This window comes from Pelodiscus sinensis, chromosome 23 (genome assembly GCF_049634645.1).
Source record: "Pelodiscus sinensis isolate JC-2024 chromosome 23, ASM4963464v1, whole genome shotgun sequence".
In the NCBI taxonomy this organism is placed as follows: domain Eukaryota; kingdom Metazoa; phylum Chordata; order Testudines; family Trionychidae; genus Pelodiscus; species Pelodiscus sinensis.
The window spans coordinates 25,866,811-25,881,399 of NC_134733.1; the positions used below are offsets into that span (position 1 = coordinate 25,866,811).

General features: G+C 45.1%; 1 protein-coding gene and 1 long non-coding RNA gene across 2 annotated transcripts in view; one reads left to right on the forward strand and one right to left on the reverse strand.

Moving 5' to 3' along the window:
- SLC45A1 (solute carrier family 45 member 1) overlaps positions 1-14,589 on the forward strand; it is a 311,140-nt gene that overhangs the window by 15,080 nt on the left and 281,471 nt on the right. The gene's annotated exons all lie outside the window — the stretch shown is intronic.
- The window catches only part of LOC142819410 (uncharacterized), a 36,436-nt gene continuing 23,937 nt past the window's right edge, over positions 2,091-14,589 (reverse strand). The window contains exons 3-4 of the long non-coding RNA XR_012897289.1: positions 6,386-6,520; positions 2,091-2,511 (exon numbers count right to left, since the gene is read on the reverse strand). This is a non-coding gene — a long non-coding RNA (uncharacterized LOC142819410). The remainder of the gene's footprint in view (positions 2,512-6,385; positions 6,521-14,589) is intronic.

The window sequence follows — 14,589 nt, forward strand, 5'->3', positions numbered from 1 at the left end:
ATAATACCATCTACATGTTTTGTTAGTCTTTAAGATGCAACTAGACTATTAGTTGATTTTTAAGTTTTTCCACGCTTTTTATTGTTCATCAGCCTGAAACCACACCCACTTGCCATAGCTTCAGCCTCCAAAGAAAATAGAATGAGCCAGCTCACCTTCCTCTATCATAAACAAAACAAAACAAAACTTTAACAATGTAGGGATTCTCGTTTTTTTCTCCAGGTTCTTATACTGCACTCTTCAGTGTCGTATCCGAATGCCAAAGTTCTCCACATTTTATAAAATCAGAATCTTTCTAGGGCAGAGCTCTGAGGCATGCAGAAAGGAGTCTAGCACAGGGGATCAGCTCATGGATATTGAAGATGGAGATTTGATTGTGGCACTTCACTATCATGGTGATGGGAGCACTACAAGAACCAAAATAGAACAGCAATGGTAATGGGCTGGCCCTTCGCACTGAGCCCATAAATCAGACTTTACATATATGACTAGTATTTCCCCATAATAGTCTTTAAGACATTGTGTGATAACCTGAATCAGCTGACACATTGTACGTAGCAGTTGGTCCACGAAACTGATTTCTGATCCACACTTACTGCCCAAAGCCCAAGTGCTGCATGGTTTGTATGAGCTCCCTTATTCTATTTTGTTGATTACTTCTCAGATGTTTGATAGTTATCAGGATTCTGCTACAGCTGTCAATAATCTTTCTCCACACAGATCCTCCCATCATCTTCTGGTTTAATCATCAGGTACTGATCTGACTGACCCCATAGCCATGGTTCAGGTTAGGCCTCTGTCTAAACCAGGCATGTGCTTGCCTGAAGGAGACCCCACTTGTTTCACAAATTGAAGAGCCAAATTTTAACAAATGGGCAGGATCAACAGAGTGGCACTGATGACATTTGTTTCCTTTTAGGATTAGATGTCACTTCTTGTTGTTTTTTCTATATTTATGGAACGTGGACACTTCAGTGGCCAGTGTAATTGCATCTACGTGAGTCTAACATGCTTGGGGCAGAATCAGAATGCTGCAAATTTCAGTCTATCTGTATATACCATGCCCATTCCATAATATTCAAGTGTCAGAAAATTCTGCAAATATATTGCAAGGTTTAGGGGACACTGAAGGTCCTCTTCTTCCTCCTCAGGAGCAGGTTCAGTTTTCTGGCCATATTCATCTTCCACCTTTGTCCTTTTCTGTTTCTCTTCTCACCTCTCTTTTTGTCCTTGTTCTTCTGACAGCACAGTTGGTGTTTCTAGAGAGACGCTGTAATTGAGGGAAGACTGTTGCAAAAAGATGTCTCTTGCATGTGGTACAAAAGGAGAGAGCTTCAGAATAGTTTTAATTTCTCCTAAGCGGGAATTTTGCAGTTATGGTCCCAGACTCTGATTCTGTTCCATGACGTCACAAGTCTCAATACTTTTGTGTATCAAAAAGTGAAGCTGTTGTAGTAGTCATAGGGTGAGACTATTTCCTTCTGCTGAATATGGGACATCTGGTAAAATTATTTACATGCAAGTGAGTTTAGCGGCAAATAGGAACTATGCAGTAAACATGTTCAAATTAACCTCAGGCTGACTGAGCCCCTATTAAAAAAAGAAATACTGAGTAATCGGAGTTATTTTATTTACCTTCTCATCTTTAAGGCTTTAGGGCTCACTTTGGGATGGGTGACACACACACATTCCCGTAAACCTCTCTTACAAGAGGAGAGGGGACTGACTGACCTGACCCTCTTGCCAGGTACCCTCTGCCATTCATGCATTGTTGGGTCTCCAGGATGGATCAACCTCACCTGGTGCTGCATTTTTCTAAGGCAACAGGTGATGGGCATGCAGGTCACATGTCTTCCTCCCCAGATTTTTCCCAGGGTTCATGCCAGCATGTGGCCAGCAGCAGCCTCTTTGCATTGTGTGGGAACTGCTTCCAGGCATGGGACTGAAGAGATGACTTGGCCCATGTCTTTGGAGAGCTCATTTCCCCCACACCACTCCTCTGTGGCTGGGAGCAGCTTGTCCCTTCCTGACAGTACAGTGTCAAAAGGCATCTAACACCTCCAGACTGCTGCTAGCCACTTACTGTCCCCCAGCTACAGCATGGGCAGGAGGCCTTGTGCACCTGGGCTCAGGTAGCCTGACTGCCAGGGCTTCTGTGAACCCAGCCAGAGAGGTGGCTCAGAAGGGCAGGGTGCTTAGGGGATGGAGAAGCCCCACACTCCCTGGGGGCAGGACCCAAGGTGGGGAGTGGGTGGGTGAAGGGGGTCCCTGCTCAAAGAGCTGCAGTGGACCCTGCAGAGTCAGGAATTGAACAGGCTGGAAATGGCTTCCCCTCAAATTCACCCCTCCAGAGCTTGGCTGAGGGACGGCAAGGCTTCCCATGCCATGGCTGTTCAGGGCTTGGTTCCTGATCAGTGCTTCATACTAGAGCATCTTGGTCTTTCCCAGGGCACCAGCTCAGCCAGCGGCAGAGGGGAAGGAAGTAGGGCTGTAATAGTGTAGTTGATTAACCTAAAAGCAAAAGCACATAGGTTAATGCTTTAGACTACATGCATTTCCCTCCTCCCATGCCACCAGTAAATTTTTTAGCAGGCAGTCCTGGCTTGTGGTGGGTCAGGAACCTACCCTTGCTGCAGCTCTGCATTTAAAGTGTGTTAGGAGCCAGGCGGGCAGGTAGCCCGGCTCAGTTCCAGCTCATACCAGGTCTGGGAGCTCAGTCAGACTCCCCTAGACAGGTGCTGCTGCCACTTAGCACTGCTTCCTTTTTATCAGAGGCATCAGCATTGGGTGACAGGTAGCCGGTCCGTGAGGGAAGCTGGTTTTTAAACCAGCCAGAGTTCAGTGGTTTCTGGACTCATCCCCTGGGGACTATAGAATAGGAATTCATGAGGTTAATCGACTATTAAATTAACCAATATTTAACATCCCTGGAAGGAAGGAACCTAGTAGCCAGGCTATTGGTGATCTGACCACTCCGACCAGAGGCTGTAACTGGGAGAGGTGAAGGGGCAAAGCATGGACAGGACAGCAAGAAGGTGAGCATGTAAAGGGCCAATTGATGGGGAAGCAGAGGCGACACAACCTGCCCCCATTCACCAGCCACTACAGTTCACAGTGAGTGCTGGCCAGAAATGGGAGAGGAAGGAGGGGGTGAGGCCCCGTTGACAGAGAGCCAGCATGTAGTGGGGGTTGCATTGATGGACCAGCATGGGGAGTGGCCAGCCCCAAACACTGCAGCTTTGCCCTGATACCAGTCTTACCCACTTACCCTCCCTGTCAGTTACTGGATCCTCCACTCACTGTGGGTGGGCAGGTGGCTGGTGACCAGAGACCTGGTCAGCAGCAGGACTCACCAATATTGAATGGGAGAAGACAGAATATTCGGGACAATTTGCCCATTTTTAAGAAAGAGACAGGAAACCTGTAGGAGGGCTTAAATATCATAGAATCATAGAATACTGAAGGGACCTCGAAAGATCGTCAAGTCCAGTCCCCTGCCCTCATGGCAGGACAAAGCATCATCTAGATCAGTGTTTCTGAAAGTGCTTCGTGAAAGCACTTTGAGAAACAAAATAATTGGCCGCCCCAGTTTGTTTATTTACTGGCGCTGCGGCCATGGAGACTTGCGGTTCCCATTGGCTCTGTTTTGCTCTTTGCAGCCAAGCAGAGGAGTGGGAAGCTGCCAGCAACTGGTGCCCTAGGCGAACCATGCAATTGGCACCCCCACCTCCAAACACCTTAATGATATTGTGCCACCATTTGGCTTCCCATTTAACTTGGCGCCCTAGGTGACCACCTAGTTCGCCTATATGGACGGGCCACCCCTGCTCACTCTCAACACTCCTGTTAATGCATCCCAGAATCATGTTTGCTTTTTTTGCATCACTGTCACACTGTTGACTCATATTTAGTTTGTGGTCCACTATGACCCTTAAATACCTTTCTGTAGGACTCTTTCCTAGACAGTCACTTCCCATTCTGTATGTGTGAAACTGATTGTTCCTTCCTAAGTGGAGCACTTTGCATTTGTCCTTATTAAACTTCATCCTATTTACCTCAGACCATTTCTCTAGTTTGTCCCGATCATTTTTAATTTTGACCCTATCCTCCAAAGCAGTTATAACCCCTCCCAGCTTGGTATCATTTTCAAACTTAATAAGTGTACTCTCTTAAGCCAGCAGTTTCCAACCACCTGTCCGCAGATTGGTGGTGAGCTGCAAACCCCTGCCTGCGGGGCTGCGGCACTCTGCCAGGCCATGCCCTCAGCTGCTAATGAGCCCCGCCCATTGGGGGAGCTCCGTTCCCTATAAGATGCGCACCTGCGCATACACTAAAAATTCTCCAGCTTTCCCATGGGGTCTCCCTGGCTGGCTCTGGCCTGCACTAGGGATGTTAAATATCGATTAATTGAATAGTCAACTAATCTTATGAATTTGTATTGGTTACTCCACTCTTCTATAGTCCCCGGGGGGGGGGGGGGGGGGGGGCGGGAGGGGACAGCAGCCAGTGCACTCCATCACCACTTCTGAGGAGCCTCCTGCCACTCTGTGTGGCTGCCTCTATATCCGAGGCAACAGCGTTTGGTGCCAGGTGGGAGCAGGTCGACGAGGGGACCAGTTTAAAAGGCAGCAGCATGGGGTGTCAGCAGCCCCTGTCCAGGGTAGGTCTGAGCTCCCGGACCTGGTGCAAATCAAAACTGAGCTAGGCTGCCTGCCCTCCAGATCTGAATACACTTTAAATCAGTGTTTCTTAAACTTTTTAAGACCGAGGATCACTAAACAATATTTTTTTTATGGGGAACACCAAGGATTTTTTTTGTTGAGAAGAAAAGAAAAAAGCCCCCAGGGAAAAGTTGTTGAGGGAAAAAAAAAGGCTTGTTCCTTTAAGGGCGGCCATTTTGAATGCTGTTCTCTCTGCGGCACACCTCTGACTTCCTCACGGCACACCCGGTGTACCACAGAACACACTTTAAGAAACATTGCTTTAAATGCAGAGCCACAGCAGGGGTAGGTCCTGGACCCAGCAAAAACAGGACTGAGCCAGGCTGCTGGCCAGCCTGTTAAAATTTACTGGCAAGCGTGGGGAGACGGGTGGAATCCAGGCAGCTGATCTATGAGGGGAGCTGGTTTTTAAACCAGCTCCCCTTTTGGACCAGCTTTGGGCTGGCACCTTGCACTGCTGCCTCTGATAGAGAGGCAGCAGTACAGGGTAGCAGGGGGCTCCCTGGGAGTGGGGCCAGAGTGCACTGGCTGCCAGCCCCACTGTTAGGGTTGCCAGATGGTTTCAACAGAAATACTGAACCTTCCCCAAAAAAGGGGAAAATTCTGTTGAGGGGGTGGGACCAAAAAGTTGTTGAGAAAAAAAAGGACCCCAAGAGTGATTAAGCAAAAAAATAAATAAATAGAATAAAACAGTATGGCCCCTTTAATTGTGTGCAGAGTCAGAATAGGCCAGGGATAGAAAGAGGGGAAGTTGAGCACTAAGACCCAGGGGAGGCATTGCTTCCTCTTGCTCTGGTCTTGACGTTTTTTGCCGGCAGACATCTTGGGTTTTTGGTTGAGCAGCAAGAAGGGAGCTTCTCTGTAAAACCAGGTAAGCAGGGGAGCTGAGGCCCGAGGTGGGGGAGGCTGGCGGCTGGGCCCAGTATTTTCTGATTTTTTTTTTACAAGAAAGGAGGCAAAAATACCGGCCTGTCCAGGTCAATACCGGACACCTGGCAACCCTACCCACTATAGAATAGTTGACTAACTGATAAGAATTCATGAGGTTTATCGACTATTAAATTAGCTGCTATTTTAACATCCCTAGAGTGTAGTAGCAGTGTAAAGTGTAGCAGAAGGTGTCTGAAGAGAGGTGGCCAAGATAATTCTCATTGTTTTATATGGCATGGCCGGTATTTCCAAATACAAATAAAGATTAACAGAGTCATTGGAAAGCTGTGCCAAGTGTTTCATTGTGGTAATTAATAGCTCAGTTACTTGACCCTCCCCAACAGTGTAAAGTTAATTTTATGACGAGTTTAAATAACTAGCAACACAACAGCCTGCTCACCACTTTTGTTTGGGGTGGGCTTGCATGTACTTACACTGTTCAACTTTGCTGCAAGCATGCACCTATCACAAAACCGCCTCTGTGATTCTGGACTTAGCTCTTAACTGGTTTGTCAAACTCTAATCAAAACTCTGTCTTAATAACAACTGTGTTTATTATTTATAACAAGAGTTTATAACTTTGGGACCTGAAGTCAGACACCTAATTTCATATTTTAAGCACATAAATGAGTAGCCTGATTTTCAGAGATGGTGAGCATTTACAGCACCTGTTTATTTGTTTGGGAGCCAGTACTGCTCTGAATACCCACCTGTTTACTGAGGCACCTACATACCTTGTTAGATGTCAAACTTCAGCTATCGGTTTGAAAATTTTGGTCTTGCTCTTCAAATTAAGGCACTCAAATCACTAGTCATTTTTTAAAATCTTGACCCGGGTGGACAAATGTACACACACAGTTATTGGTTTCCTAGAATAATTAGGCATAGCATTGTAGTACTGGCTACAAACAGAAAAGCACATGCAAACAGACATTGTCATCAAAGTATTTTTGTACAAATTTTTTGAGAAGCATCTCACAGTTTTAGTCTCCATTCCCTGCCCTTTATTGTTTTCAGTGCTTGCAAGTAAAGTTAGTAAAGCAAAGGATAATTTGAATGGAGAGAGTGAGTTTTCTGCTAGTTTCACAGATGCCACCCTCACTGTTCTTCATCTTTGATGCTATTGAGAAACATTTTGAGGGGAAACTTGCTCAGTTAGTATTTTTAATCTCAGGTCAGTTAATGAAATCTTCAGATGTCTCAATTGCAGATTGGTGAAAAGGGCTGGACTGAATGACTGAGCTGGAGCAGTTAGTATAAACCATGGCAACAAGATGCAGTGTCAAATGATGGCACCAAAACAAATGATCTGATTCGGATAGTCTTATACTAGGGTATTTCTAGATCATATATGTGTTTATTAATATTTTACATTTAGATCTATAGCATGAGATGTATGTATAGATGTCTGGCTGGTCCAAAATGTTTCCTGGATAAATTGGGATTTATTAGCAACATTGGTGTCACTTACATAGAAACAATAATTTGCTTCAGGATGTGAGAGCACACTAAATGTCCATAAATTTCAGGCTAATGTTTTGGGTGTCCAGCCTAACCAGGAGCTAAACCAGTATAGATCGAATTGTAAGATGCTGAATCAGGAAAAAGGACTCACTTTCATTTTTCATTGTATTATACTACTAGGTTGCTTTTCTATGTCACACTTCATAGTCTGCAGTGAGGAATAGAACAGATTATTATTAATGAAGTGAAGCAAACAACCAGGGCTTGCATAGTGGCTTTTCTGTCCGTAGGCATGAAGAATAATGCTGTCCTTAAATGCAAAGGGGCCACTTTTAACCTTGCAGAGGATACCAACCTGTTGAGCATTCATTTCCTATCCCTTCCTCATTATCTCCTTTGTGCCTTCTCCTTTGTCTTCTGGGCTTCCTTTTCATATCTCTCCTCCACTCCTGAGCACTTAAAGACACTGGAGGAGCAATTTGTACTTATTTCTTACACGTTAACAAGGAATTCTGTTCCTGAGAGACTGATTTCCAAGCAGTCTGGGGTATTTCTCTTTAAAACATAATTAGTTTATATTTGTTTTCTCCTCTTTGATTGGCATGTTCTATTCTAGTAAACCAACACCCACACTTTATGCAGCCAAATGACCGTTTAAGTTAGTACAAATCATCATTTACAGTCCAACAAACTCAGCCGATTGTGAAAACTTGCAGCACTCCCAGAAAGCTCCTATCTTGGTTTGTTATGCAATGATGAATCATGAAGGAAATGCAGAGTGTAATTAAAAACAGTGATGCAGAGATATTAGAACATAAGAACGGCCATGCTGGGTCAGACCAAAGGTCTATCTAGCCCAGTATCCTGTCTGCCGACAGAGGCCAGTACCACATGCCCCAGAGGGAGGGATCACAACAGGTAATCCTCACGTGATCCCTCCACTGTCTCTCACTTCCAGAAAAACAGAGGCTAGGGAAACCATTCCTACACATCCTGGCTAATAGCTATTGATGGACCTAACCTCCATGAATCTATCTAGCTGTTTTTTGAACCCTGTTAAAGTTCTAGCATTCACCACATCCTCTGGCAAGGACTTCCACAGGTTGACTGTGCGCTAAGTGACAGCTTCTGTATGTTTTAAACCTGCTGCCTATTAATTTCATTTGGTGACCCCTATTTCTTATATTGTGGGAATAAGTAAATAATGTTTCCTTATTCACTTTTTCCACACCAGTCACAATTTTGTAGACCTCTATCATATTTTCCCTTAGTCTCCTCTTTTCTAATCTGAAAAGTCCAGGTCTTTTTAATCTCTCTTCATATGGGATCCGTTCCAAACCCCTAATAATTTTTGTTGCCCTTTTCTGAACCTTTTCCAATGCCAATATATCTTTTTTGAGATGAAGCGACTACATCTGTATGCAGTATTCAAGCTGTGGGTGTACCATAGTTGTATATAGAGGCAATAAGATATTTTCTGTCTTATTCTCTATCCCCTTTTTAATAACTCCTAACATTCTATTTGCTTTTTTGACTGCCGCTGCACACTGAGTGGATGTTTTCAGAGAACTATCCACAATGATTCTAAGATATCTCTCTTGAGTAGTTGTAGCCAGATTAGTCACCATCATATTATATATATATAGTTGGGATTATGTTTTCCAGTGTGCATTACTCTGCATTTATCAACACTTAATTTCATTTGCCTTTTTGTTGCCCTGTCACTTAGTTTGATGGGATCTTTTTGAAGCTCTTCACAGTCTGCTTTGGTTTTAATTATCTCAAACAGTTTGGTATCATCTGCAAATTTTGCCACCTCTTTGTTTACCCCTTTCTCTAGATCATTTATAAATAAGTTGAATAGGATGGGTCCCAGGACAGACTGTTGGGGGGACCCCACTAGTTACCTCTTTCCACTCAGAAAATTTACCATGTATTCCTACCCTTTGTTTCCCGTCTTTTAACCAGTTATCAATCCACGAAAAGACCTTCCCTCTTATCCCATTACAACTTACTTTACTTAAGAGCCTTTGGTGAGGGACCTTGTCAGAGGCTTTCTGGAAATCTAAGTATACTACATCCACTGGATCCCTCTTGTCCACATATTTGTTGACCCCCCCCCCCCCAAGAACTCTAGCAGATTAGTAAGGCATGATTTCCCTTTACAGAAACCATGTTGACGTTCCCCCATGTTGACTTTACAATCAAAGCATAAGTGATCATAATTGAAATTAAATATTAATCATCTGCACTAAGCGTTTATATCTATATGTTGTTTTCAGAGATTACTCAGTTGATGTGTGCTCCACAAATGCCAGACTTGAGTTTTCATCAGTGGTGGTTCTTTGAGTGATGTCCCCAAGGGTTCACCACTGTTAATGTCAGGCTTGTCCCAGTGCCACAGATATGAGATTTTTCTAGCAGTGTTTGGCTGAGCCACACATGCATGGTGGGAGGGACGCGTGCTGTTCATGCGTTGGAGCTCGCGTGCACAGCCTGCCTATAGTTCCTTCCTTACTGCCCTCTGTCGCAGATGGAGTTCAAACTTATCTCATTCTGATTCCCAGAATTAACATTTTGATTAGAATTAGTTGATATTAAGTTTATAGTTTTTATTTACCAGTTACTCGTTAGTTGTTTAAAAAAAAAAGTTTTCCTGTAAATAGTTGCCTTGGTGTTTTGCGAGGGAGCCGTGTCATTAGTCTCTGGCAGTGGCCCCTTTAGCCTTAAAAAAAAAAAAAAAAGGAAGAAGAAAAAGGAAGAAGAAACCTTGCTTCACAGAGTTAAAAAAAACAACAACCCAACAACACTAGAGCAGGAGGAATGAGAGATCCGTTGACAATATGCCCGGCTCTCCGTGTTTTAAGAAATGTGAAAAATGCCTCAACCCTATGCCTGCTTCTGACGGCCACTGGTCACACATATACTATCTGGCTGAGGTCCATGTTCCCTAGAAACTCGTATGCTGCCAAAGCCTTCCCGCCAGAGACCGCAAAGGCAGAGAACTCAGGTTGCGTATGCTGCTTTTTGACAAGGCTATGAAGCCTCAAACCACTGGGGACCAATGCAGCCACCCTGATAAGGCTAACAGGCAGACTAAAGACATGGAGCAGTCGCCTCCTGAGTCGACAAAGAAGGTCTCCCCGGCCTGCTCTTTATCTCCAAGAGTGAATACGGGAGACAAGCCGCGCACCTCAGGCACTGGACACCCCTGGTCCATGTTGGTAGTGCACCCAAAATCACAACCTGCCCTAAAGTCAGTACTGTCCTCTTTGGCATCGAAAAAGTCCAGTACCTGAGAATGAGAGACCAGAGACATCAAAGGCACCGGATTCTTGGCACCGGTAGCACCGCAGACAACCGCAGGACTGGCGGTGCCGGATAAGACCATGGCACCAGCAAAAGCAAAATCTAAATCTGCTAAGCCCTGGCCTTGCACGCTATGCCCAGAACCACAACTGTTTCCACTGGCACCGATGCCCCCATCATCGGCACCAAGTTCTGCGGCACTGCAAAGTCTTCCTCCTGATCATCACTGCTCTCTCATATGTTCCAGCAATTACCGCGAGCTGTCTCTGATTGTGGATCCATGTCTGAGGAGTCCGCATCCTTCTCCAAGACACTGCTCTCATTCCCCTTTGTCAATAAGAAGTTCCCCACCTCGCTCACTGGTGTTATCCCACTACAGCGTCTCTGATGACGATTGGAGGAGTATGTTTTCTTCCCAACACTCCTCTCCTGCCAGAGCATATGTATTTTACTACAGACACCGACCGTACAATGACCACCTCCCTCCCTGTTACTGGGACTGGTCTTACCACTCATGTTATTCCCCTCACTGGTCTCCAGGTCACTATTGGGCATCTCCACAATAACCACTGTCAGTTCCTAGGTCCATCCCTGCCTCTCACACTTGTAGCTCTCCCCAGCCAACTGAGGACATTGAGATAGACAATGGACAAATTCTGAGGATGCAGAACAACCTGACATTTCCCCAGCTGACAAATCCTCTTCCTCACCGGAACAGGCTGTTATCCAGACGATCCATTGCCCACTGATGACCTGAAACAATTTCAGGATCTATTCAAAATAGTCGCCACAAGCCAGGAAGTGGTATTATCAGAGGTTTAGGAAAAACTCCTGAAGAGCTTCCATCCAGCCTCAAAGTCAAGAATTGCCCTTCCAATCTACGAAGCAATCATGGAAGCGTGAGAAGAGATTTGGCACACACCAGCCTCAGCCCCCCAGACGAACAAGAGGGCTGATAGAAAATATCTTGTGCCATCTAAAGGCGTGGAGTTTTTATTTCTACACTCATAGCCAAATTTGCTGGTTGTGGATGCAGCACAGCACAGAGCCAAAACCTCCCAATACAAATCTGCTCAACAAGAAAAAGAGCACAAACACTTGGACTTATTTGGTAGGAAAGTATACTCCTCGTCCATGTTACAACTTAGCTTCCCCACCCACTGGCACACCTCACAAGTCTGGACATAGCTAGCCACATCCTTGCCAGCTGCACTGCCTTACTCGCCAACCACAATTCTGATAACTACACAAGGCTCACTGAGCTTATCCCACACTTCCTGGGTGACAGGAGACCAATCCTAAAATCAGTAGTTCAAGAGGGCTACCCTACAGCACACACAGCCCTCCAAATGGCTCTCGACTCTGCCGATACAGCTTCAAGAGTGATGACTACTTCCATTGTTAGGAGGCGATCATCATAGCTCCAAGCCATGGTGGTCCCAAGGACCTTCAAAACAAAGTGGAGGACTCCCCCCCCCCTTTGACAATGATAAACTTTTTGTGGCCAAACCCTATGAGTTACTTCACTCCAGCAAGGACTTCTGCACTACATTGCATACTCTAGCAATGAATATGCCACCATATTGAAGGAAGCACTATATACCCTATCAGAGACAACACGGGTTCTCTTACAGGAGACAGCAGCAAAGCACATTTGACCAGTGTCATGCTAGGCCCAGAAATCCACTCCGACGGGGCCCCAACAACGGCTAGTCTGTGCACCAAACCTCTAAACAGCAGGTTTGAGGCTTTGGTCGAGGGTCAGTGTTACCTCTCCACTCCACTGGTGCCTTGCAAATGCAACATGTTCCACCACTGCTTATACCCTTTTCTCAATCAGTGGGCGATTATTACCATGGACCATTGGGTATTAGAGATCATCCCTCCCTCTTACCACCATTCCGTCAACCTCCCCACTCTCCCAATCCCTCTTCCGGGACCCCTCTCACAAAATACTCCTCTGTCAAGAGGTAGAACATCTCCTCCACATAGGAGCAGTAGAGAAGGTTCCCGAAATATATCAGGGCAGGGGGGTTTATTCAAACTACTTCCTGACAGAGAAGAGAACGGGCAAGTGGAGACCAATCCTCATTCTTTTGCAGTTAAACAAATACCCCTCTGCAAACAATGGTTCAAAGCTATTACACTGTGAATTATCCTGGCACTGGATGAAGGAGACTGGTTTGCTGCCCTTGACCTTCAGGATGCCTACTTCCACATAACAATTCACCTGGCGTACAGATGCTTCATTCAGTTTACGGTCACCTCAGACCATTTCCAGTATTGGGTTCCACCTTTCAGGCTCTCTTCCACTCCCAGAGTCTTCTGCAAGATGATGGTGGTAGTTGCTGCATTCCTACGTCACACAGGCACCATGATTTTTCCTTACTTGGACGATTGTCTCGTTCATGGTCCTTCCAGACAAGCCACAGAGAGCAGGGGGCTTAGGCTATTTGCTCAGAGGCTATTTGATTCTCTCGGTCTCATCATAAGCCACCAGAAGTTCACCCTATACCCTACCCAATCTCTGGAGTTTATAGGAGCTCGTCTGGACTCCCTGACAGCACGTGCTTACCTTCAGCACCACCAGTTCGAGACAATAAGAAGCTTTTTGTCCACTATGGTGTCAAGCCCTCCAGTACCAGTACTTACCTCAGCTGGAGTATTGTGTCCATTTCTGGGCACCACATTTCAAGAAAGATGTGGAGAAATTGGAGAAGGTCCAGAGAAGAGCAACAAGAATGATTTAAGGTCTAGAGAACATGACCTATGAAAGAAGATTGAAAGAATTGGGCTTGTTTAGCTTGGAAAAGAGAAGGAAAAACTATGTAGCACTTTAAAGACTAACAAGAAACCATCAGCTAAGATGGATTCTTCATTATTTCTAAATTATGTATTTGCTCTTACTTCTTCATCACACCCGTGATCTGTAGTTCAGTCATCACCTAAAATAACAATAATAGCTTGTATTTCTACCATGCCTTTCATCCAGAAGGATCCCAAAATGCTTTAATAAACCATCTTGTTAGTATTTAAAGTGCCACATAGTTTTTCCTTTTGTTTTGGCAAGATCAGACTAACATGGCTACCTCTCTATTACTGGAAAAGAGAAGATTGAGAGGGGTCATGATAGCAGTTTTCAGGTATCTAAAAGGATGTCATAAGGAGGAGGGAGAAAAAGTGTTCTTCCTGGCCTCTGAGGATAGAACAAGAAACAATGGGCTTAAACTGCCTCAAAGGAGGTTTAGGTTGGACAATAGGAAAAAGTTCCTAACTGTCAGGGTGGTTAAGCACTGGAATACATTGCCTAGGGAGGTTGTGGAATCTCTATCGCTGGAGATATTTAAGAGTAGGTTAGATAAAAGTCTATCAGGGATTGTCTAGACAATACTGGGTCCTGCCATGAAGGCAGGGGACTGGACTCGATGACCTCTCGAGGGCCCTTCCCATCCTAGTATTCTATGATTACTTGCATTCGTCCTATGGGCCATATGGCTGCCACAATGTATGTGATCCCACATGCTTGACTTCACTTTTATTGCTCCAACACTGACTTGCTTCAATGTACATACCTTCCAAACACCACATTCACAAGCACGTTTCCATACTGCCAAGGGCTCTCGGTTCACTGAAGTGGTGGATCAGTCCTGTCATCCTTCTTGCGGGTGTCCCTTTCCACCAAAACCAGCCAGTGAGCCAGATCACTACTGAAGCTCCTCTCCTCGGCTGGGACGTGCACTTATGCCACCATTTCACCCAAGGCCAGTGTTCCGCACCGAAGTCCCAACTACACATCAAACTACTGGAGCTCAGGGCCATGCGCAGTGTTTGCAGGCAGTTTCTTCAGCACATTTTGGGTTGTTTCCATCATTGCAGTCACCAATCCAATCCCAAAAAAACCCCACTGTGATAAGTTTCACTATTCACTGGTCTGTCAGTTTGGTCACCGCAGAAATTTCCAGAGGAAAATTGAGCAACTGCTGAACTTTAGTCCAATTACATTTTCTTTTTTTTTCCCATTTTAAACTGCCTGGTAATTTCTGAAATTCTGAATCTCTCTGAAATCCCCACAACTACCTTTGCCTCGGACAGAAACATCTGTGCCCCAGCAGATATCAGACTTAAAAATAGACATTATATCAAAAAAGCAAGGACTTAAGAGCTC